Below are 26,178 nucleotides of genomic sequence, written 5' to 3' on the forward strand. Positions count from 1 at the left end.
GTGAGCACAGGAGCAATGAAATGCAAAAAGCGCGAATCTATTGCGAAGCATTGATATTTTCAAAGCATGCTTTTCAAAGTATCTGTGCAGCAATGATGATCTTTGAAGACTGGTTCAAATCCAGGCATGCAATGAATCATGCCACGTGTATGGGAGGAGTGAATCTCAGGATTCAATCCTTGATCAATTGTTTGATGGTAAAATAAATCGAGTCGGCATTGATATTTCGGGCAATGTTAACTGAAAATTCCTGTCAGACAGGACGTTTGGGATGAGTCAATTTTTGACAGCCTTCTGACCTACACATATGTACTTTAGAGACTTCCCATTTAGACGGGATCCCTTGCTTTTAATCAGAGAATATGAATAAAATGCTATCAGAATTTTAGAATTGACTTCTGCAAGAGCATATCTTATTACCAATCATAGTGCTGTGAAGGTCAAACATTTGAATTAATACACTTTACCAAGAGTGGTACTGACCGCCAGAAGGGCCAACTAGTAGGGTGGTTTGATACAACTCTTGGACGCTTCTTATGACCGATATAATCGTATTACTTTCCTTACTACTGTGTCCCTCGATCCTTAGGTTTGGTTCTTCCCCATCCCCATTTAAACGTCTAATATTCATGTTGGACACGAGGAACATTTTGTACTATTTCATTCGGGGAGAATGCTGTATTCTTATATTCAATTGATCTCCAGTGGGCTTCAATGATTCAATCCTGAGATTGAATCCTGGCACAAATCCCGCACGCTGAGATTGAAAAAATCAGGATTCAAAACGATCCCGCTCATTGAGCTGAATTCAAAGCATGCTTCTCTAAATTTTGGAGCAGAAGGATGATCTTAGAAGACTTATTCATACCTTCAAAGCAATTTCCTCCTGATGGACATTCGTTCTATGTATAGGGAAGGTGTACCAGTTATGGCCATAGTGGTTCCCTATTTGGCCATATGCAAAATTTGGAAAACTTTTACGTTTTTAATCTTTTTGAATGTTTTAACATCAAGATTTATCATTTATTTTACTGCTAAAACACAAAAGATTTTTCAAAATGTGATGGCATTCGAAATATTACGTATGGCGAAATAGGGAACCACTATGGCCATAACTGGTACACCTACCCTACTATTTATTAAAAAACTGATTCCGGAATATAATCCCGGATTTACCAAAAAAAATTTTACCTAATCTTTTAAAAGTTCAGCATTCCTCTAAAAATAATTGATTCTGTCAAATCATATACTGAGATATTTCGCTGAAAGTTGTATATTAAATTCTTCTGTTCCTTCAAATAGTTTTCCCAAAAAAAATGATTACTAATTCTTTCACGAAGTTTATCAAAAGCCCTTGAGTAATATTTCTAAAATACATAAACATTTGCGTCAAAAATTCTCTTATGTTTTCCTTTTCTAGAAATTTTGCTGCAAGTCCCCGAATTGTTCAAGAATTGAAAAGAAAATTGTTTTTGGAATGTCTCTTGCCTGCGAATCTTCGGAGGAAATTAGTTGAAAAACTCCAGGAAATTTTTGCTTCCAAAATAAGCATAGCGGTAAAGAAATCTGTAGAGAACCATGTAGCAAAAAAACAGGGAAAGGAGTGAGGATTTATCAAGATATTCATAAAGACATTTGTATTGATCTTCCTTTAAAAAACTTCTTCAGAAATAATTTTACTATTTTTTGGTAGAATCCATATATTTGGTTTGCATTTTTCAGCAATACGAGGTTGGAATTTTAGGAGGCTTTTTGGCAGAATTCCAGAAAATCAGAAGTCATAGACAAAGACAATTTCCAAAGAAGATACTGGTGGAACTTCTAAAGAAATTTGTTTTATTTGTAAATTTATTAGATAGGTTGCAACTATCCTGTAATTTTCCAGGTTATAAATAATAAGGACTGTTCATTTTATAAAGAGGACACTTTGTTTATGCTATATCTTTTTAATTTATTGATAAAATCGAAATCGGTTTTCTGTGCATCGTTCAACTATTATTCTATAATGCTATGAAATTATAAAATCTTAGAAAATGCTTCTGGTTGATGAGCTAAATAGTTTTTCCAAAAACTCATAAGAAAAGTTGTTCGTCAAAGTTTAACATTATTATTCGCAAAACAAAAATCCTAATTTTTATGAACAAATTGTATGTTTGTATTCTTTACTATCCCACTGAAGGTAAAGCTTTAAAAAAATCAATTATATTCCACCATTCTCTGACATTAGGTAACTTTAGTGATTTACCCATTTATGGCCAAATTTGCTGATGCACCATCCTTTCACTTCCAGCAAAAGAGAAAAGTAGAAAGCGTGTTCAAAATTGTTTGGCTTACTAAAGAAGCTATATTTGTACGAACGAGAGCTAAATCGTGCGTTGAACCATAGTCTTAAGTACAAATTTTACTGTTTATGGTAGTTTTACTAAAAAGTCTCATACTTTTAAAATCGTGTACGCATATTTATCGATCTACAGCAAATTGTAAATGGTTTTCTACAAATATTTCAATTGGTAATCTCAGAATAACATACTATGAAAATAATATATGGAAAATTAAATCGATTTTTTAACAGCAGTGTTGCCAATTTTGATGATTGTCGTTGTAACTTGAAAGGTCATCTAAGAATAAAGCAATTGTGTTTCTAATGCTCTTTAAATGTGACGTGGGGACTCGATAAGTAACTTTATGAAGGCGTAAGTTGTTTTGCATATTAATACTATATTAGGACTTCCGTCTGGACATACCTTTAACCAAAAAATTCTACTCATATCAGTTCCCTTCAAATTCTAAATTGTTCTCTCTGAAAAATATAGGGAAAAATGATTTTATTCTATCTGTAAAATTGTTGTTCCAAAAATAGCTTGATTTTTCCATCAGGCTTCTGATTGATAATGCATTCGAAGAACAAGCCTTTTTTGAAAATAAAAAACATAAATTGTCGAATTTTCAAAAAACTAATAACCTCCAAAAATCGACCGTTCTAATCGTTGTGCCATATTCGTGTGAAATTTAATTATTTTGGAGAATTTTTATTATCACAACATTGTACAATACTAGTTGAACGATGTGCAGAAAACCGCTTGAAATTTCATTGATAAATTAAAAAGATACAGTATGCACAAGATGTCCACTTTATGAAATGAACATTCCTTAACTTAATTTTCATTGTACCATTGCCCATCTATTGTTCTACCTCCCGAGCAGAAGAAAATAACTTCTGAATACCAAACTAAGGTATTTCATACCAGATAATTTCCAATACTTACAACCTCAATGAGGTATGAATGAGCTCTGCATAAGAGGTAAAATACCTCAAATAATATCTCAAGCATATTCTACGAACACCAAACTGATAATTAGATCAGGTATTGTAATACCTCAAGTATTAGATGGATTTTCATATAAAAGTAAAATTTTTCAATGGTAGTTCAATACCTCCAGCAGACCTCAATAGCTGTTCAATACCTCAATGAGGTTTTTTTAATTGTTTTAGAGATTGTTTTCAATACCATTATCATACCAAATTGAGGTATTGACAACTGAATAATACCTAATTTTTGTATGATACCAAAATATGGTATGCATAAGTTATTGGGGAGTTATTTGTTCCTCCTCGTGCAGCTTCGACAATTTGTTGTTTCTCCTTCCTTTCCATGACGCTTTAAGGAACTTCGTACAAAAATCTTTCCGTACTACAAAAACCAACATTTCAAAGAATCTATAAAAAGGTAAATTATGATAGTTTAAAAAATGCAGAATTCTTATACGTATGGTTTTGAATTTCTCAAAGCCCATCAGGAATTCCTCACCAAATTTTCAAAGTAATGCAAAGTTTACCCAAAGATTTAAATTCATTAAAATCTTACATTACGAATTTTACCACTATATATCTTCCGTAATGTTCTTAAAAAAATACCGGCAATATTTTCGCGTTAAATTTCTACAGTACTACAAAATAATCGATAATACACCCTTTAAAAAAGTTTGCTAGGAATTTCTAAAGTTAGGAAAATGGCCTCTACATTAATATGTTCAACATAGTATCATGAAACTGTCGAGTTCATACAAAATGTTTTGTAAGATTTAAGTAACAAATACTTTCAGTTGAAATTCCATCCATTAACACCAATCATTTTCTGTTATAGAAGACGAAGGAAAAAGAGCAAGAATTTTTGTAGTAAATCCTGCATGGACATTTTTTCTCTGAAATACATTGTCAACAAATTTCAGAAATTCTACGATATATTACTTGAATTTGACGACAGGAATTTAGTAATTTTTTGCGAATTATTTTTAAGCTGCAATTATTAAAAAAAAAAAAATAAAACAAAAAAGTTCTTTCAATTTTTTTGTATGTTTATTTTTTATGGAGTGATTCGTAGGAGGGGTTTGTAAAGCAATCACTGAAAATATTTAATATGGATAGCGGATACATTTTTAAATGTTATTTATGGAAGAATCCTGAGATTACCATTTGAAAACAATTGGAGTTATTTCTAGAGCCCGAAGAAATACTTGATGGAACTGTAACTTTGATGAAAACTTTCTTTGAAAATTCCCATTTGGTAAAGAAAATGTAAAGAAAAAAATCTCTGGAAAATACTTGGAAGAATCTCTGGTAATTTTTTCGGAAGAATCTTAGGTAAACAATAATATAATTCTTTAAGAAATTCCTGAACTAATTTGAGTATTTTCGTGGAAGAGTGAAAGAACAGTTGAACGTATTCCGCTAGGTACTTCCTAGGAATGTTAGAGTTGAATTTTTTGAAAAAATAAAAAAAATATATTGAGGGGGATTACTAACTAAGTGATCTTGAAGACATTTTTGGTGAGACTCCTTTTTTATACTATTTTTTGGAAAAATTCTAAGTAATTTATAACAATCCTAAACAAATTATAAATGGACTGCTGGAGGATTCTTCGAACTAACAATTGGAATGTGTATGTAATAAGTACGTAGATGACTTTCCAGGAGAAATCATTAAAAGAATTTCTAATGCATTCTCTGGCGGAATTCTTCAAGAGATTTTTTTAATCCAATTTGTTCGAGAAATTTTTTGGTGTGATTAGAAATCCTGGAAATGATTTTCCGTTGGAATCCCAGGACAAACTCAGTGAAAACTAATAAATAAGTTCTTTAAGAAAGCACTGAAAACTACGAAAACAATTCATGAACAAATCTCCGTAGGAATTCTCAGAGAAATCTCTTCAAAGCACATGTTTAAGTACTTGCGAAATTCTTGGAAGAATCACAAAGGACATTCCTTGTAAGTTTTTTTTCTTGAAATCTTGACTGGATTACAAAAAGAATGAATCTTTTCCGTTGTGAAAATTGAAAATAACAAATATCACTGATGTGCCGTGAAATGAAACAAAATAATAAATAAATAAAAATCCGTTGAAATTACGAAATTTTCGAAAATCCTACTTATTGCTGTTGACAGTACACAAAAACAAGTATTTGCTAGACCCCCCCCCCCCCCCTAGGCCCCCTCCAGAAAAAAATCATAGCTACGCCAATTGAAGTCGGGCCTTTTATGGCCTCCACAAGAAGCTGTTCAAAATATATTCACATCCGCACTAAGTGTACCATGTACAAAACGCTCACAAGGCCGGTAGTCCTCTACGGACATGAAACGTGAAAGATACTCGAGGAGGACTTGCAAGCACTTGCAGTCTTCGAACGTCGGGTGCTTAGGACGATCTTTGGCGGTGTGCATGAAAACGGTGTGTGGCGGCGAAGGATGAACCACGAGCTCGCCCAACTCTACGGCGAACCCAGTATCCAGAAGGTGGCCGAAGCTGGAAGGATGCAATGGGCAGGGCATGTTTCAATAATGCCGGACAGTAACCCTGCAAAGATGGTATTCGCTTCGGATCCGGTTGGTACATAAAGGCGTGGAGCGCAGCGAGCTAGGTGGGCGGATCAAGTGCGTATCGATTTGGTGAGCGTGGAGCAGAACCGAGGATGGAGAGATGCGGCCACGAACCGAGTATTGTGCGTGAAATTGTTGATTCAGTGTTATGTGTTTAGATGTTAACTATATAAATAAAAAATAAGTCAAATTTTTTGTAATTGGTGACTTTAATGCCAATCATCTCTCATGGAATAATTCGCAGAGCTATTTCAACGGCAGAATTTTATTTAATGAGCGCGCTTTAGAATACTTCTCAATTCAATACCCTGATAGCCCAACATTTTTTTTTCTCTTCTACAAACTGTTCTCCGATTGATTTGGTCTTATTTTCGAGCCGACTGGAATACATATGAAACATATAGTGTTAGTAATATTGATGTTAACATTTCTTTGCAAACAAAACTTGATATTGACAATGCACTCGAAAGTTGTGAAGTAAACTACGAATCCACGATTATAAACTTAAACATTTCATCCGTCTCGAAAACGTGAGGATTGCAGGATCTGCAAAAAGAAATTAAATAACGTTTCCCTCAATTAAGAAACAAAAATTTTGAAAATAAAATTTCCCATTTGGATTTCCCATTGGAAGAGCAAAAAAATACTAGCTTATTGCAAACATGCTCAAAAACTTGCTATGCTGTTGGTAAGCGTGCAGCATTTTAATTTAAGACTCACTTCAAATTGAAAATCAAGTTACTCATGATTTCGAAAGCATTGTCAATCAAGAGAACGTTTTCGAAATTTCCTGAAAGACTGATTTGGAATAAATGATTCTCATCATCATCATCATCCTCCTTGATGAGGATGAGCATCAAGAAACTTCCAGATTATAGATCATCATTCATTTAATATATTTAACAAATGTTTTCAATTATTTTTCCTGACAAATAGAATGAAGACAAGGTTGTGCCAATTTAAAAACAAGGCAAAAGTTCTGCAGAAGCTTCCAGCTATCGTCCAATCAGCTTGCTATCCTCCATCAGAAAACTTTTTCAAAACGCGTTTTGAACAGAATGATGATTCATATTAACGGAAATTCAATTTCTTGCCAATGAACAGTTCGGATTCCGACATGGACATTCGGCCAATCCAAAAAAAGAAAAATTCTCATGAAGCAAATCTTTCTCGTTTTTTTTCTTTCAACCTTTTGTTTTTCTGACATTTTTCCAGTCAACCTTTTGTCCAAAACTGACAGGCATGGCGATAGATTACGTCTTTTATAAATAGCAAGAATTAAATTTTCTAAAATTCCACCAAAATTTAGGAAGTTCTAATGAGAACAGATATTCTTTCAGAATTCTCCAGCATTCATGTATTTGTCATTCACTAAATTTCATTTGCTCATTTGTATATTATCTTCTTTTTCTTGGCATTGCGTCCTCACTGGGACAGAGCCTGTTTCTCAGTTATTACTGAGAGCTTTCTTTGCCAAAGGTGCCATTTTCGCATTCGTATATCGTGTGGCAGATACGATGATACTCTATGCCCAGGGAAGTCAAGGAAATTTCCATTACGAAAAGATCCTGGTCCAACTGGGAATCGAACCCAGACCCCTTCAGCATGGCTTTGCTTTTTAACCGCGGACTCAAAGCTCTCGGCTAAGGAAGGCCCCCATACATACTTTACTTTACTTTACTTTTGCTGGCTCTACGTCCTTCAAGACATGACCTGCGCCACAATGTTACGCCAACTAACTCGGTCCATGGCTGCTAACCTCCAATTCCTCGATCGCCCCACACTTCCAAAATCCTGCTCCACTTGGTCAAACCACCTAGCTCGTTGCGCTCCCTTTCGTCTTGTACCGGCCGGATTTGAGTTGAACACCATTTTTGCAGGATTGTTGTCCGGCATTCTCACAACGTGTCCCGCCCATCGTACCCTTCCAGCTTTGGCGACTTTCGTGATACTGGGCTCACCGTAGAGTTGTGCAAGCTTGTGGTTCATTCTTCTCCTCCATACGCCGTTCTCACATACTCCGCCGAAGATCGTCCTAAGCACACGTCGTTCAAAAACTCCTAGCGCTTGCAGGTCCTCTTCGAGCATTGTCCACGTCTCATGCCCGTAGAGGACTACCGGTCTTGTTAGCGTCTTGTACATGGTACACTTAGTACGGAAGTGAAGTTTACCAGACTGCAAGGTCTTGTGGAGTCCGTAGTATGCACGAATTCCGGCAATGATACGTCTTCGAATTTCTCAGCTGCAGTTGTTATCCCACGTTATCAATGATCCGAGGTAGACGAATTCGTCCACCACCTCGAACTCATCCCCGTCGATCTTCACGCGTCTGCCTATGCGAGCTCTATCGCGCTCGGTTCCTCCAGCCAGCAGATATTTCGTCTTCGACGTATTTACCTTCAATCCAACCCGATCTGCTTCACGTTTCAGCCTGGTATACTGTTCAGCAACCACCTGGAACGTTCTTCCGACAATGTCCACGTCGTCAGCGAAACAAATGAACTGGCTGGATTTATTGAAGATCGTGCCCCGCATGTTGAAGCCCGCCCGTTTCATAACACCTTCTAGCGCAATATTGAACAGGAGGCAGGAAAGACCATCGCCTTGTCGAAGTCCTTTGCGTGTTTCAAACGGGTCCGATAAAGCACCCGATATCTTCACACAGCACTGTACACTATCCATCGTAGCTTTGATCAGTCTAGTCAGTTTCCCGGGAAAACCATTCTCGTCCATAATCTTCCATAGCTCTTCGCGGTCGATGGAATCATAGGCCGCTTTGAAATTGATGAATAGGTGGTGCGTAGGGACTTGATATTCGCGACACTTTTGGAGGATCTGCCGCAACATAAAGATTTGGTCTGTCGTCGATCGACCGTCCACAAATCCGGCTTGAAAACTTCCAACAAATCTGCTTGCCAGTGGCGATAGACGGCGGAAGATGATCTGGGAAAGCACTTTATAGGCTGCGTTAAGAATGGTGATCGCTCGATAGTTCTCACATTCTAACTTGTCACCCTTTTTGTATATTGGGTATATTATTCCCTCCTTCCACTCCTCCGGTAGCTGTTCTGTATCCCAGATCCTGGCTATCAATCGGTGCAGACAAGTGGCCAACCTGTCCGGGCCCATTTTAATAAGTTCCGCTCCAATACCATCCTTTCCAGCTGCTTTGTTGTTCTTGAGCTGTTTGATAGCATCCTTAACTTCACCTATTGTGGGAGTTGGCACGTCTCCCTCATCCGCCGTACTGATGAAGCCATTCCTCCTGCTGTCTTGATCTTCCTCCTCTGCGCCGTTTAGGTGTTCATCGTAGTGCTGCTTCCACCTTTCAATCACCTCACGTTCGTCCGTCAAGATACCTCCATCCTTATCCCGGCACATTTCGGCTCGCGGCCCAAGGCCTTTGTGGGATACATTTAGTTTCTTGTAGAACTTACGTGTTTCTTGGGAACGATACAACTGCTCCATCTCTTCGCACTCCAACTCTTCCAGGCGGCGCTTTTTATCCCGGAATAGATGGGTTTGCTGTCTTCGCTTCTGTTTGTATCGTTCCACGTTTTGACGGGTGCCTTGTTGCAGCATCATCGCCCGCGCTGCATTCTTCTCGTCCAAAACCGTCTGACATTCCTCGTCGAACCAACCGTTCCGTCGATTTGCTTCCACGAACCCAATGGCACCTTCCGCTGCGTTGTTTATGGCTGCTTTGAGACTACTCCAGCAGTCCTCAAGAGGGGCTTCGGTGAGCTCTCCCTCTTCCGGCAACGCTGCCTCAAGGCTTTGCGCGTATTCAGTTGCGACTTCGGGTTGCTTGAGTCGCTCCACATTGTACCGGGGCGGGCGTCGGTACCGAATGTTGTTCACAACGGAGAGTCGTTGGCGCACTTTAACCGTCACAAGGTAGTGGTCCGAATCGATGTTTTCGCCGCGATAGGTTCTGACGTCGATAATGTCCGAGAAGTGCCTTCCATCAATCAAAACGTGGTCGATTTGTGATTCAGTCTGTTGGGGTGATCTCCAGGTGTACCGATACGGGAGGCTGTGCTGGAAGTAGGTACTACATATGGCCATGTTTTTGGAGGCGGCGAAATCAATTAGTCTAAGGCCGTTTTCGTTCGTAAGCTGGTGAGCGCTGAACTTCCCTATAATCGGTCTAAATTCCTCCTCCTGGCCAACCTGAGCGTTGAGATCTCCGATAACGATTTTGACATCATGGCTTGGGCAGCCGTCGTATTCACGTTCCAGCTGCGCGTAGAAAGCGTCCTTATCGTCATCGTCACTTGCTAAGTGAGGGCTGTGCACGTTGATTATGCTGATATTGAAGAAACGGCCTTTGATCCTCAACTTGCACATTCTGTTGTCGATTGGCCACCACCCAATCACGCGCCTCTGCATTTCGCCCATCACGATAAAAGCTGTGCCCAGCTCATGTCTATTGCCGCAGCTCTGGTAGATGGTATAACCATCCCCCCCCCCATATATATTATAAGGCCCCCATATATATTATAAATTCGTCAAATTTGAATCAAATGATTCAACATTGTTTTCAATTGAAATGAGGAAATCAGAAGTGATGGTAAACTACAAACATGATACTTTACATAATCATCAGTATGTGAAATCTCCGATTACAGACATTGTAAATTCAAAATATAGGGAGACTTACGGCTTCGGCACCATTCGACTATTATCGGCCACCAAATTTCAAACGCCTAATACACCGTATTTATCTATCGAAACAAACCAATGAAAATATTCATATGATTCTTTGCTCTGTCAGCTTCCCGCTGACGAGATTTGCGAGACGGAACAAACAATTTTGCCAGAGATGTCATCAATTCAAATGAACACTCAAAATGCGACTGATTTGGAGCTGCCGAACAGATTCTCCTGCAGCGCTTATTGGAAAGTTGCCGAAGAGATTGAGGCTGCCGATAATAGTCACACTGAAAAGAGATGTTCGCAGCGTTGTAAAAACGATTCCAGAAAAATTTTTACAAGTCTGTCGGTGTGAATCGAGAGAAGATTGAGCAAAATGAATATAAACACACAAACACGTAATTTGGCTGCTGATGTTCGAGAAAATTACAAAAGAAGCGCGACATCGGCTTAGACTGCCGAGAATACGTTAGTTCCCTTAATTGAATTTAAGAACATTGAAACAAAAGAGTTCGCAACGGACTATTAAGGAAATGAAGTTTTCTTATGACGAAGAATCTTTGTCTTTTGCACCTCGAATATTTCGATCACCTTCATACATACAGTGAATTCCACTGCAAATCATAAGAAAAAAAAACTGTTTACCACACAAACTGAACTTTTATTAGCCATAGTGCAAGTGTGAAGCAAAGCGTAAAAAGCCACATCATAATGTTTTACGACGAATTCAATTTTTCCATAAATATTAAATTGATGGTTTTATGAAAACCTCAAAAATTTAATTCCGACCCGACCCGGGAACCGCCGAGTTGTAAACCAGTCGAATACCGAACTGAAGCCAGTCAATTCAGTACTTTCCGTAAGTGGCAATATAAAGCAATATAAAAAGCTCTCTCGGCTCCGTTGATAGGAATTGCTGTCAGCAGCTCAGTTATGGCCCGTAGGAAGCAAAGGAAAGGCAGGGCAAACAGTCAACGTGAATCTGGTGTGGATAAAAACGTTCGAGATGCCCCAAAAGCGTGTGTGTTGTGTTTACATAGGATAGATGTACCAATTATGGTAATAGTGAGAACAAAAATAGATTTAACTTATCATACATTGTGCAACTAGAATGTTCATTATTCTCAGTGTGTGTGTGTGTGTGTGTGTGTGTGTGTGTGTGTGTGTGTGTGTGTGTGTGTATACAATCCACCTCCCACTGACCGGCAGTGCTTTTATGGAAGAAAATTGTATGCATGTATTTATTGATACCCTTCGATATCTTCATATCTGCAGACAATTTTAGCCCAGGAGATGAAAGGTGATAGCTCTACTGAAATTCCAACGACCCATTTCAAGAATGGCAGTAAATACACACACATTCTGAGGTCATTTTCATATACAGTAAGCCCCGCATAAAAACACCCAGATATCAAATGGATATCTGAAATATTTTTACACTTCCCGAATCGAAAATTTAAATGTTCGACCCTGGCACGTATTTAGTTTCATATGGAAATAGGTAGGTAAATAATAATAAAGAATGATTTTACCAGGATGTAATGCTGTTTCTTCCGTCGCAGCACTGTGCTTACCGCAAAATACAACGCACTTTTTCACTGCACTGCGCGTGAAACACGATTAATCCTGCTTGACCGCTTCACCCGCCCCCGCAGGAGCAAGCGGCACGGTCAAAGGATCACACACTACTAAATAAGTCCTCGAATCACGCCACTCTTCTCCCCCCACTGAACTGCGCGCGAAACACGATTAATCCTGCTTGACCGCTTCACCCGCCCACGCAGGAGCAAGCGGCACGGTCAAAGGATCACACACTACTAAATAAGTCCGCGAATCACGCCACTCTTCTCCCCCCCCCCACTGCACTGCGCGCGAAACACGATTAATCCTGCTTGACCGCTTCACCCGCCCCCGCAGGAGCAACGGCACGGTCAAAGGATCACACACTACTAAATAAGTCCTCGAATCACGCCACTTTTCTCCCCCCCACTGCACTGCGCGCGAAACACGATTAATCCTGCTTGACCGCTTCACCCGCCCCCGCAGGAGCAAGCAGCACGGTCAAAGGATCACACACTACTAAATAAGTCCGCGAATCACGCCACTTTTCTCCCCCCCCCCCACTGAACTGCGCGCGAAACACGATTAATCCTGCTTGACCGCTTCACCCGCCCACGCAGGAGCAACGGCACGGTCAATGGATCACACACTACTAAATAAGTCCTCGAATCACGCCACTCTTCTCCCCCCACTGAACTGCGCGCGAAACACGATTAATCCTGCTTGACCGCTTCACCCGCCCACGCAGGAGCAAGCGGCACGGTCAAAGGATCACACACTACTAAATAAGTCCGCGAATCACGCCACTCTTCTCCCCCCCCACTGCACTGCGCGCGAAACACGATTAATCCTGCTTGACCGCTTCACCCGCCCCCGCAGGAGCAACGGCACGGTCAAAGGATCACACACTACTAAATAAGTCCTCGAATCACGCCACTTTTCTCCCCCCCACTGCACTGCGCGCGAAACACGATTAATCCTGCTTGACCGCTTCACCCGCCCCCGCAGGAGCAAGCAGCACGGTCAAAGGATCACACACTACTAAATAAGTCCGCGAATCACGCCACTTTTCTCCCCCCCCCCCACTGAACTGCGCGTGAAACACGATTAATCCTGCTTGACCGCTTCACCCGCCCCCGCAGGAGCAAGCGGCACGGTCAAAGGATCACACACTACTAAATAAGTCCTCGAATCACGCCACTCTTCTCCCCCCACTGAACTGCGCGCGAAACACGATTAATCCTGCTTGACCGCTTCACCCGCCCCCGCAGGAGCAAGCAGCACGGTCAAAGGATCACACACTACTAAATAAGTCCGCGAATCACGCCACTTTTCTCCCCCCCCCCCACTGAACTGCGCGTGAAACACGATTAATCCTGCTTGACCGCTTCACCCGCCCCCGCAGGAGCAAGCGGCACGGTCAAAGGATCACACACTACTAAATAAGTCCTCGAATCACGCCACTCTTCTCCCCCCACTGAACTGCGCGCGAAACACGATTAATCCTGCTTGACCGCTTCACCCGCCCCCGCAGGAGCAAGCAGCACGGTCAAAGGATCACACACTACTAAATAAGTCCGCGAATCACGCCACTTTTCTCCCCCCCCCCCCACTGAACTGCGCGTGAAACACGATTAATCCTGCTTGACCGCTTCACCCGCCCCCGCAGGAGCAAGCGGCACGGTCAAAGGATCACACACTACTAAATAAGTCCTCGAATCACGCCACTCTTCTCCCCCCACTGCACTGCGCGCGAAACACGATTAATCCTGCTTGACCGCTTCACCCGCCCCCGCAGGAGCAACGGCACGGTCAAAGGATCACACACTACTAAATAAGTCCTCGAATCACGCCACTTTTCTCCCCCCCACTGCACTGCGCGCGAAACACGATTAATCCTGCTTGACCGCTTCACCCGCCCCCGCAGGAGCAAGCAGCACGGTCAAAGGATCACACACTACTAAATAAGTCCGCGAATCACGCCACTCTTCTCCCCCCCCACTGCACTGCGCGCGAAACACGATTAATCCTGCTTGACCGCTTCACCCGCCCCCGCAGGAGCAACGGCACGGTCAAAGGATCACACACTACTAAATAAGTCCTCGAATCACGCCACTTTTCTCCCCCCCACTGCACTGCGCGCGAAACACGATTAATCCTGCTTGACCGCTTCACCCGCCCCCGCAGGAGCAAGCGGCACGGTCAAAGGATCACACACTCAGAATGTTCATTATTCTCAGTAATGACAAAACTATTTGTTTTTACCCGGTTAGAGGAAAACAGCAAAACAATAACAAAATTTATCATTAAAAAAGAATATTTGAATAGCAAAATTTGTTCTTTGTTTGTTTGAATTAAGAGAGAGAATAACGAAAATAATAACTGAGTTTGTATGTCATAAAAACTAAATCATAACATATTTTGCCATTGTAATAACAAAATAATAGCAAAAATATAGGCAACCGTAAATAACAAAATATGTTATTATTTTGATATTGATAACAAAATAATAACTAAATAAGCTTTTCACGAGTAGATCAAAATAACGGTAATTTTAGTTCTTTGACTTTAATATATAAATTTAGCATGATTAAAAAATAAACTTTTAGCTTTCCTGCTAAAAAACTTGCATTTTGAATCTAACATACAAATAGTAAAATGAGCTATTATGGCAAAAATTGATACTGGTTAGTTCTCATGAATTATTTGAATAAAGTTTTCAAATATAAAAATAATGACATATTTTACTATGATGGCGATGTTTGTTATTCTTTAGATATTTATTGTTTTTAGTATTTTTGCACAAGTAACAAATTTTACCATGATAGTATATTTTGTTATTGATTAGTTATTACATTAATTTCAAGTATAACATATCAATGACAGATTTTGCTATGATAGTATGTTTTGTTATTGATGAGATATTTAATGTCATATATTAATAACATAATAATGGTTGAACTAGATATGATTGCAAAATTTGTTCTTATTTTACCATTATTTTGTTATTCACCACCACCCGGGTAATGTTAAAGAACTTATAAGAGCATTCGTGCAATACACCTAAAAAACAAATATATCGAAATATTGCATCGCGCATATTATTTTTAATGGACATCCGTACAGATTTTGTATTTCTGTCCGATAATATTACTTTAGTTGATGAATGTATGTTGCCGTATGAGAGCAAATGAATAAATTTAGCTGGTGAGTAATCAAATTTTCAATTTCAACATGTTATAACTAATATGGCGATGACTTCTACAAAGGATGTTTGATAAACCAATTATGGCGATTGTCTGGAAATTGTTTACATTGTTTGTACAGTGAAAACAATTAATTCTATTCAACAGATGATTTCCATGTGCTGACAATTCAGTAAGCCATAATTTACGAGTTTTGTGCTCAATTACCAGAATTTTTCAATCATATTTTCGAAAAAAAAAATCGCGTGGCAGCTTCTTACTATATAGTAGCGAAAGTTATTCCAGCGATACTAAATTTTTGAATTATTGCTCTTTTTACCCCAACATTTTGAACCTTGAAATCAATTTGCTTTTATATAAGCTGTTTTGTACCATATTTTGAATTTTCACACCATTTTGACACCTTTTTGAAAAACTATTTTCTCCCATCAACCATTTGCTTCAATCTATATCAATTTAAATAATAAATAACAATGTTGTGTTACATTTATGGGAAATGTTATAAGCAACCACTTTATTACAAAATAACAACATTATCAATAGGTATGGCATTTAAGTTCATTTTGTGCAAATAATTGATAATTTCTTATTAGTTCACTTTTGTGTCGAATCCAGGAACATTATTTCCATAATTGGTACAAAGACGACGATTTCTAAAACCAATTTTTAGAAGCCTTATGCCAATTTAATAATACAACTGTTAAATTAATCAATTTCGCAAGGCTTTAAACTAGTAATTACTATCCACAAATTATGCTTGCACCTCAAGAAACCCGACTAAAATCTCATTTTCACCCATACTGTTGACATATTGCATTCATAATCAGTACACCTACCCTACATCGTATAGCCAGGCACTATACATTCCCAATGCTCGCCTGATGATGGAGAATGGGATGACGTATTGTATAGGACGCTTGATGGTTTTTACATAAACCCTTCGCAGAAGAGGAAACCTTGGATCGACCCGGCAGCACACAAAAGAAGGCACAAAACAACTTTATCTCCTCTGTCTCTCGGATGGTCCTTTTGTCAAGTTTTTTGCTGGGCCTATAAAATTCCTGAACATGTTGTTCTTAACGTTTATTGCATTTGGGTGGCACACTGTGGTGAACGATTTATATGGACTGTATGAGGAATAGTTAAATGGGAGACTCTATTTTGGATTACCGATGCCTTTTTCCATACGATATTTCTGATCAATCCCATTAACCTGAATGCCATTACCCTGAACGCCACTACCACAAATAGGTTTTCTTCTTGGCATTACGTCCTCACTGGGAGAAAGCCTGCTTCTCAGCTTAGTGATCTTATGGGCACTTCCCGACTAAGTCATTACCCCAAATGCCATTACCCCGAAAGCCGTTACCCCAATTGAGTGTATGAGTATGAGTAACAGTGCAGTATCTTTTTTGCGGGCAAAACATTGACCCTACTGTTCATATACAGTGTTGATAGACTCACACTCAAATCTCAATCAACAAGCTTCCCCTCTCTGTATCGCATTAGAGAGCTGTTTCGCAAATCTCACGCTTTTGATTTTGATGCAAAATCTCTCAATCAAAAAAAATATTCGGTCACAAAACCCGTAAAAAGCTCGTTAAACCCGAATGTTGTTGTTAACGTTAGAAAGGATTACTATAATGCTACCAGACAAACAAGAAATTGTTGCCTTGTGCGAGTGAACTGTATAAATACGAGACAATGAGTCAAACAGGTGAGCCAACTCATCCATGATATTTTGGCTGGTGAGTTGCGTGATTGACAAATCACGCAGGAAATATCTCAAGCGTGAGTTATGAGAAATTGAGTTTTTCATTATACTGTTCATATATTTTCTCTTTCATGTGTCAGCTATTCTTTCGAAATATCTCGACTTTTGCAGTTCATAAGTTCATTCACAAATTCCATAACGTCTTCTTTTTCTTGGCATTACGTCCTCACTGGGACAGAGCCTACTTCTCAACTTTGTTAAGGAAGGCCACATAACGGCTAAGGAAGGCCACATAACGTCAAACAATGCAATTTTTGACACCCATCCCCGTCGTAACACTATTTGTATGGAAATTCTACATATTGAGTATGGGCTGTAACATTTGTATGGAATTTCGGTTAGCGTTAGCGTTAGCGTTAGCGTAGTTACGGTATACTTCGTAGATTGGATACTAGCAACATTCATGTTTCTTTTTAATAATCTCATCCTGACTACTTTCAAGAACAAGGCAGGGGAGTATATCTTGTTCAAATCATAAACAAGAATACTAAAAGCATGAATATTGCTATTCCCGGCCACGCCCATCTTTACAGTAACTTGGGATAGGGGAAGGAAATGTTGATGTAGCACTTACTTAATGAGAGGCCACCGACTCAGCGACACCCTCATAAGTGCTACGGAGTTGGAGGTTGGGGAAGGTATATTGTCAGGATTCGCCTAGAAAGCTGGCGATAGACCAAAAATATTTGTTGTTTAAGCGTTTTCAAATTAATCTTTTGAATGCCGACAATCAAAGGAGAGAGTAAGTGAAACGTGCCGCGATCGGTTAGTTTTGTCTGATCTTTCGACCTTGACGCTTGCTCCTAGTAAGTGAAAAAGTGGCGTAATCGGTTAGTTCTTTTTGATCCTTTGACCTTGACGCTTGCTGCTGGGCAGTGCGTCAAGAAAGCCAAGTTTTTTTTTCCTTTTCGGGTCGCGCGCCTATTTATTTCTGAGTGCTTTTATATAGCCGAGCAAACGAGTGAGGCTGAGAGTGGATTGTGGCTGTACAGTGAAGGATAAAGGATCAATTGGTGAGCTCGAGTTTTTTGTTTCTTTTCAAATAAGTAAAATATAATAACACATGCTTTCGTCCTGACAGCTGTATGAATGTTACATTTAGGTATTTGTTCAACAAACTTTGAATGGTTCGTCCCCTCAAGTGTCGGCATAATTTTCCTTTACATAGAAATTGTTCATATCAAATGAAAATATTATATATACAAACATTAACAAACATCCCTCCCAGTAACCTTTGTGGAGATGCAGAGGCAAACACGGTCTCCAAATAGCAAAGGTTACACACTAACTTTCCTTCCCCCAATCCCACCTGACTGCAAGGACGTGGCCGGCGCCGTTATTGACCCTGTATAAATAGAGGCACTGAATTATGCACATTGAAGAAGATTATGGCCAATCCCAGCCGAACTTCTAGTTGATTCTTTGTGCATTTTCACTGACTTCGGTCAATCACGGAATAGCAACCATTGATATGTGTAGTCAGTCTAAGCTAAGCTAAGCTAAGCTAAATGCCGGCAATCAAAAGAGAAAACAATAGCTTATTTATAGTATAAATAGTATTTCGCGAAATGCTTGTCGATTGTGCAGTAATATTTTTGCTCAATAACCAGTAAAAAGCAAAACCGATCCCTCCAGGGTCATCGGATTGTATAAAATAACGATACGCGTAAAAAAAAAATCACGCCTATTGAAAAACTGTACTGTGCCCATTGAAAAACTGTACTGGGTGGTACTGTATTTTTAGAAAATCGAAAAACGAAAGGAAGCGCGTTCGAACTAAACACCCTAGGATAACACAGTCGGTTTTTCTGCTCAAAATTATACGAAAAGCAGAATCGATCCCTCCAGGGTCATCGAACGGTTAAAAAGCATCCACAACCGATTGTTACACGCTCAAAAAAGCGTTCTGGAAAACGTGAACTGTCAAAAATACACCGTGAACTACCATGATTGGTCTCGTATACATGATCTAGTTCACGGTGTATTTTTGTTGTTGACGAGTTCACGCCTGCTGTTCACGGATACGAGAACGGATTTTTTTCTGTGTAGTTGCGTAACACCCGCCCGGACAGAATGCGCAATCTGAACATAATTATCAAACTCCGAAAACATGTTCCGTTCAAGAAACGATCAGAAGTTCCACGACGCGGACAAAAACGATCCGGAAGGCTCACAAAAGAAAAAGTATCATACTGGAACAAACTCACTGGATTGATTCTCTAAATTTATGTACTGCCTGTCACTTCCGGATGGTTCGGTGAACTTAGGGCAGCCAAAAACCAACAGTACTGAGGACACAAATCAAACAAATCACTTTTTCATTTTTCACTTTTCACTATTCCATTTCTGAATGTAAAAACTGTCCTGCTTGGGCTTCACGAAGCACTACCCAACAAGACGCTCCAAAACAGGAAAAAAAAATCATCTCGAGGTTGAGCTCATCGGTATATGACCAAAAGTGAAATTCAAAAAAATTATAGTGACCTATTTTCCCGGAAAACTCTAGTTGAATTTTCACGATTTCCCTATATGCCTCAAACTTTAAAAATTCATAACAAAAGTCTTTTAGTGAAAACGAAAGGAAATTTTCTCAGTAATCCCGTCATGAGGCCCACAATAGAACACATTTTCCTATAGGAAGCGTGGTCATCGGTTTTTCAGTTCTGGCGCCTAAACGGTAAAATATACCACTTTGGCGTCTATGGACGAAGACTAGAGTAAGGATTATTGAAACAAAAAATATTTTTACGAAAATTTTGCATGATACAGATGATAGTTTTCCAGCTATTTTTCCGACAATTTTCTCTATGGTGAAAAATTTTCCGGGAAATGTTTTTCTTTTCATATTTTTAATGGATTGCTGAAAAAATTTCCTTTCGATTTCACAAATAGACTTCAGGAGATATGATTTTTTAAAGTTTAAGGTATCCAGCTTTTTGCGCTAGCATGCTATAAACTGTGAATCATCCCCTTTTGACTTTTCTTACCTACACTATATATTTTTATAGTTTCGTCAAAGCAAGCTTTGAACTGACGAATATGTTTATCATTGAAAACTTAATGTCAAAAGCGTTAAATCTGATGTTCAGGAAATCTATATAATTTTTTGTTATTTTCATAATCTTTTATTTTTCTATTCTAGGACAAAGATGGAGAAGATGATGCTGCTGCAGAAACAGCAGAGTTACACATTGAATTGAATCCAATATTGAAGCCTTTCTTACTAAACAATCAGTATCTTCTACCGGGAGGCAAACCAAGAATGTTCGTTCAACAACCTGATGTCTTCGAAGAACTCATGTTGAATTATTGTCATTCATTTTACTTCTCTGGGTGTTAAGTTTTTCATTGTCCCTGGCGTAACCCGGTTTCCCCTATAACAGATTTTTACGGCTTAAAATTGACGATGCAATGTGATGGATTGGTTTCAGTTTTAATTGGTAGCTAACTCAAAGAAAGAAAAAAAAATGCATACAGATCGTGCTTAATCATAGAATAACAGTAGTAACAGTTCATGTTTATTAGTCTAAAATAAACTTATCGACACCGTGTATCATTAATTGAACGAGATTAGAGAATGGAGATGATCTAAAATAGGATTTATTTGTATGTTTCGAAGTCCTCTTCCACAGCACTGAATTGGTTGGTCTAACAGAAAATCTGTGCAGCATCTGGTTTTTTGACTTGAGATGTGACACAAAAATTATGGAATTTTTGAGCTGTATAGTCTGCCTTTGGAAGAATTGTGGAAATCATACTTTTGCATAAACAAATCAACAAATATGTGTCTTGTACAAGAGTCTCTCGGTTCCAAATTATTCGATGCAGCAGTGGATATTTGTCCATTAATAGATATTACAGCCATTTTTGAATCTTGAAAACTAAAATATATAAAAAGAAATTATATTAGTGGAACACATACGGCAATTGTAAAAGAAACTTATGCAGCGAAATCCGTAAACAATTCTGTGAAAAAATTTGACATTTCGATCAATAACGGAAACACTGCCTACTAAGACGTTGCTATAACATTTGTAGGTAAGAAATGTCAAAATTGAATCACCCCTTGTTGTTTTATAGCCAGCGTAAAAAGCTGGATATAGGGAAATCGTGAAAATTCAACTAGAGTTCTCCGGGAAAATAAGCCACTACATTTTTTTTTGAATTTCACTTTTGGTCATCTATCCACGAGCTCTACCTCTGGTGAAAATTTCATACAAATCGGAGAACCTCCGCCCAAATCTGTACGATAATTTAAAAAAATGCCCATTCCTCTTATTTTTCGAGGAAGAAACCCCTAAAGGTTCCCGAAGGATAGCAAACAACAAAACTTCCAAAAAAAGGTACAAGAAAGGTGATGGAAAAAAAACTCAAACAACCACGCTGCTATCCTCGCCAGGTTCACAAGATGGAATAAGGCAGATGTTTTAAGTGGGTGGACTTGTGGTTGAAAGCACACGAAAATGTGTGTGCCCTTGTAGGAAGAGCTACCACATGGCCATGTTTGATTTTAATCTACGTCCGTCGATCACCGGAACATGCAAAGAGAAAGGTGTGCTTTAGTTATTACGTGTGAGTTTAAAATTATATTATAAGAGAGTTAGAAGCAAAGGGGCATAGATCTGCTTTTGAGTAAAATGAGTTTGAGTACTTTACAGCAGTAAAACAAGCAAATATTCTAAGGATTCCCTTTTTTTCTGTTTGACGTGTGAGTTTAGAAATAAATTATCAAGAGATTTTCTAAGCGTCGCATAAAGTTTTTTTTTTATCATATATAAAATTATCTTTGCGGCATCAATAAGAAAGTACAATTATAAGAAAAGGGCCGAGTGGTTAGAGTCCGCGGCTACAAAGCAAAGCCCTGCTGAAGGTGTCTGCGTTCAATTGCCGGTCGGCCCAGGATCTTTTCGTAATGGAAATTTCGTTGACTTCCATGGGCATAGAGTATCATCGTACCTGTCACACGATATGGTCGGCGTTAAGTCAGACGGAACCAAGTACAAAATTTGGGAAAATTGGATTATTCTCTCATTAGATGCGAAATTACCTTACCTCCGTTTCACTTTGACCAGATTTGATGAATGCTGTAAACTGCGAGAGATATGTGGCAAATTTACTTTGGATTTTCAATAAAAATCGATAAAGTGTGCAGTCAGAGTGGACCAAGTGCTTATTACCATAACAGCTAAAATGATCAACGCGCTGAGGAATGCTAGGAAATGAAAAAAATTTCAAGAGATTTGTCAGATTTTTCAACATCGAATGATTCTTTTACTTATCCATCAATAGAAATTTATGAATTTTACTTAATTTGATGCATTTGATTTTGATTTTTGACTATTTACCACATTTGAATGCGTGGTAACAATTTCTGTGCAGACAGAGCGGACCAAGTGTTGAAAAGCAATAAACTGATTGATTATTGCATTTTTTGAGTCAATTCCAGAGTCCGATAGAAGCTTATGGTAGTTCTGTGGTGTATGTATGGAGTGTGCTAGAACACGTTTATTGGACCAGCATATTTTGGTCGGTACTCAAGATTTTCACTTGGTCCACTCTGACTGAACACATATTTGAATATTTCTGGTCTTCAATGCCCTGACCCTGCAAAACCTTAATTTTCAAGCTATCGTAATGCCATCGATCTTGGTATTGACCAATGGAATATAGAAGAATTTACAATACTAGTGTCGAAGGGTCTTGATAATCTGCTTTCCTTAGAAATATGTACCCAGTTTGACCATGCAAGCATTGAATGATTGTTATTTTCCTAGAAATTGTTCAGTCAGAGTGAACCAACTTACCGAACGGTGGTCTTTATTTCAGTCAGAGTGGACCAAGTACACATAGATTCTTCATGATTAGGGTAAGTGTTCTCTTAGTTGTGGGTGTTCCTATAGCTGCGGTAGTGCCGTTTTCACTGATTTTATTACATTAACCACAGAACCGACACTGCCAATCGACGTATTGGCATGTTGATACACGGAATAGTTGAAAAGAGCGTTCAAATTGCTTTAAAACTGATGAAATATCACTAAAATTGCAAAACTTTTACTTGCTTGTACCAATAGTTGCGGTAAAGTGTTCCTATAGTGGAGGATCCCATAAGAAAACCACGGATACCGCAACTATAGGAACACAAAATAAAAATATACCGCAACTAAAGGAACAGTGTACCAATAGTGGAGGTATTATTTTTCACTGACATGCCGTGGGTTACTGCGATAAAATCATTTTTCTCATTATGTCAATGGTCGTTACTTCCCGTTTCAATATGAACATGTACATTAATTGCGCTTTTTGAATTTAGGCGGTTAAATGATGTTCCTTCGTGCTTAGTACCTCCACTATTGGTACATCTACCCTATCACTTCACATTATATTGTTTGGAAGTAATACAAAGAGGTGTAGAAATTTTGAATCTAACTACAAACGGGTTCAAAAATTACAAAGCGTTAAACTTTAAACCCATTTTTCTCAAAATATGAAAAATGTGACTTGGTCCACTCTCACTTAACGCCGACCATATAAAAATGCGAAAATGGCAACTTTGGCAAAGAAAGCTCTCAGTTAATAACTGTGGAAGTGCTCATTGAACATTAAACTTGCTCATGGATATCGAAAGATTAACACTTGAACTTGGAATGAACTTGGCTCAGTTGCTAATTTTCACATTGCAAAATAAATAACCGCATAACATTCACATGGGCCTTATAATGTAAGAGTATTGAAATATCAATCAGAGTTATTTTCTGTCTATTAATCCAATGTGTAATATCAGCTGTACAAAATGCCAGCATCAAATAAGCATTTTTGAAATTCAGATATTGTTTAGAAATTCTAGTTTCGTCCCATACCGGCCAAAAAATGCAAACTTGGCATTCCATTTACTTAATGCCTACTTTTGTCGAATGTTACAAATGTGCAGTTATGAGCCAAATCATCTGTTAAAAAACTGAACTGCTATGGCAAATAAAATATTATATGCTATTAACAAAATGTTCATAACAGCTTCTTTTTTAATACCTAAACCAAAATGATATTAATCAGGATGAAAAAATAGCCAGAGAGTACAGACCAGATACTTAGAAAATGCTTAGAAGATCACGACGGCGTCGACGATCATAGATAGCCAACCGATTGGGGTGAGAGGCAATCACACTTACAAATATACCACCGACACCGCTACGAAAAAAGTCGGATGTAGTTCGAAGTGTCCAGCATTTTGGTATAAAGATTCGCTAAACTAAAAAACTCAAAAGAACAGCTCATGTTTGAAAGGAGGTGAAATTTACTAATCTTAAGTAATTAATATGCTTCAAGGCTTGCTAATGATGCTGTATTTAAACAAATTATCATATATGGTTAGATCTTTATCTACACGATATCTCTTCAGCGATATGATTAACCTAACATGTGACATTACGTTACGCCTCAAATATATACTTTGAAACTATTTTCAATGCGAGAATAACTCGATTTGGAATATCCCTGTAAACCATTTTTTTTAAATGCAACGAGTCTATTTTAAAATGATTCCATTTACTTCACATGGTCAATATTTTCCCTTTAACTTTACTCGTTTTAGACAAACATTTCAAACATTAAAATGAACGCTTTGAAAATTGAAAGATAAATAATATTTTTTATTATGCCAAATGGCCGTTATGCCAAATGGCATTATGCCTAACGGCATTATGCCAAATGGCTTTATGCCAAATGGGGTATAGCCCTGAAATCTCACTCCGATCATCCGTCGTCCCGATTCCAAGGAAAAACAAACATGAAACATGCGCACCATAGCACGAATAGTGAACCCGACAAGGAACTCACTCGAAAAAGAAGAAGCGAAAAAAAAACAAACTGACGACTCACCGAATTGAATGGGATGATAAATTAATAAATGATGAAGTTTAATGAAATAAACACACTCTCTGGCAGCTCTAGCACCAACCAACGAACGAACGAGAACGGCCAAGACGGCACCAGTATTAGGTAGGTGGTTTTGCACTAGGGTGGCCCGTAAGGATCAAACTACAAAAATCTTGTTAAAAACGGCCACAAAATTTCCAAAATTCAAGGGGTCCTCAATAACGGTTTTGATTGTAACTACCGAGGGTCCATCAATTTGACCAACCGAATGCAGTTTCTTTTGTTACTCGATAAGAGCTTTTGCGTGAGAATAATTTTAAACATTTCGAAAAACCAAGTGTAAATAGTGAGCCGGTCTCAGCAACAATTACTCAAATAAAACGTGCGAGCCAACACATTTGACACGTCAAGTTTGTTAGAAACAGTTTTTAAATATGTTGAATAATTTGTTAGAGATAATTTATTGAAAAGTATTTTAATATTGTTTTAAATCCATGTAGAGTCCCATTTACAGGGGGCTTGGGCATTTCTCCCTTTCCCTTCTCAAATCTGGACATAACTATAGTGAACCCTATGGCCAAAAATGCGTTTAGTTTGAACAGTTTTTCCCATATGTTTAGTAGATTTTCTTCATACGAATTTCATGGTCGCTCAGACACTTTCACAGTAGCTTTTGGGGGACCCAGTTGCACAGATCTAGTGGGTGTATCTTGAGATATAAAGTTGGAGATATAAAGTTCGACTTTTTCATATAAAATGGGCCACCTTACTTTGCACTCCGATCTGAACCTAACTCAACTCAGTGTTGAACCAGTCACCATGCGGGAAAGAAAGTAAGTAAAGAGCTGTAGTGGTGTGATGAAGACTCACCCACCCAAATAAGGGGGCCTTACTTGTTCGGATTTCGTTCATGTCGTGTTGCTGGATCCCGGTCAGGTTCTTTCGCAGATGGATGGGTTCAGCGTTGAACATATGTAGTCGCCACAGCGAGACTGGTAAACCAAGCCGCATGGGTTGAAAGTGGCGGTGCGAGTCTGTGTCGATCGCTTGTGGAGCTCACCAGTCGTGACAGACGACCGACATGGGTATCTCTAATTAAATTAATTAATTTCAGTATTGGGCACTAATTGAAAAGGAATGTGCTGGTTTTTGGTTTGGGTTGGTGCGCGAATGGTTAAAAAATTCCTGGAATCAGAATCATTTTTTCCAAATTTTATTTTGAATCCTCTGCAGA

Source organism: Aedes aegypti, chromosome 2 (genome assembly GCF_002204515.2).
Source record: "Aedes aegypti strain LVP_AGWG chromosome 2, AaegL5.0 Primary Assembly, whole genome shotgun sequence".
Classification (NCBI taxonomy): Eukaryota; Metazoa; Arthropoda; class Insecta; order Diptera; family Culicidae; genus Aedes; species Aedes aegypti.